Genomic DNA, 1400 nt, shown 5'->3' on the forward strand with positions numbered 1-1400 from the left:
TGTATGTATGTATGTATGTTTGTATGTATGTATGTTTGTATGTATGTATATGGTTCTAGGTCAACTGATACCAGGACAACTCATTCCCGGAAAACTCATATCGGACAACTCATAACAGGTGTAAATATTTTCACTTAAAAAAATAACCCACTGAATGATAGTTATTAAAAAAGTAAATAGCCAAGTTTTTAGTTTATAAGCGTAACAATGATCGTTTAAACTCTCTAACTATTGACTAGCATCCTTTAAATTTCATGCTAGTTACTGTTTGTCCAGCAAACAACTCACAAACGGTCATCATAACTTTTCAACGAAATTTTTTTCTTTCTATAGTTTGTACTTATCAAGTCGGTTTTGTACTTGTTAACTTTTCAACTGTTATAAAATTTTCTTTAGCCCTCACAGTGCCATATTATATAAAATATCAACGAGGAGCTAATAAGCTTGTGGATGATAACAACTGCGTATATAATTTTCACAGACAGAGTGCAGATAAATCAAGAAAAGTATGGCTATGTGAAGTAAAGATGTGCAGAGCGCGCGTTCAGATGATGACTGAGGAGAACCCTTTAGAAATAGTATCTTCAACAGGGGAACACTTTCACAGCGCTGATGTGAATGAAGTGAAATCGAGAATTGTCCTCGGTTTTATAAAAGCCAAACCTTTGTCATCACAAGAGCGCAAGAAATTGTGATTGCGACAGAATGTTCTTCTCTACAAGATGAGGCGTTGGCTGGACTGCCTGCAACATTAAGTTTATCACGGAGTATTCGTCGGTGGCGACAGCAGAATAATAGTGCTCCCCCTATTCCATCAGAAAGATATGGCTTTGATATCCTGCTAGAGTACTGCTAATTTGAATCAGGGGAAATATTTTTGCAAAATGATACTGGCGTAGAAGATAAGGAAAGAATGCTAATTTTCGCCTCATCAATAGAGCTGGATGATCTTGTCAAAATTCGTGATTGGCCTGGCGATGGTATATATATATCCAATTATATACAATCAGCATTCAAATAGGTAATTTGAATGTACCTCTTGTTTTCGCATTGTTACCCAACAAGCGGCAAGCAACTTATGATCGGTTGTTTTCTCAGCTAGTTACTCTTCGCCCTAAAAGGTATATGATGGACTTCGACAAAACCCCCACAAATAGCTTTATTTCAAGATTTCCTGACATAGAGGTAAATGGCTGTTTATTTTTATTTTTCTCAAAAACTCTACCTGGGGTCGATTTGCTCGACTAAAGGCGGTGTTCCAGCATGGCCGCAGTCAAATGACTGAAACAAATAAAAGAGTAAAAAGAGTATACACACAGACGCTCATATATGTGTGCGTAATGCCTAATTTAAAAACTGTTCTCTGTGGAACTAGTATATGTATTATACGTGTATATATA

The sequence above is a fragment of the Octopus bimaculoides genome, chromosome 1 (assembly GCF_001194135.2).
Source record: "Octopus bimaculoides isolate UCB-OBI-ISO-001 chromosome 1, ASM119413v2, whole genome shotgun sequence".
Taxonomy (NCBI): domain Eukaryota; kingdom Metazoa; phylum Mollusca; class Cephalopoda; order Octopoda; family Octopodidae; genus Octopus; species Octopus bimaculoides.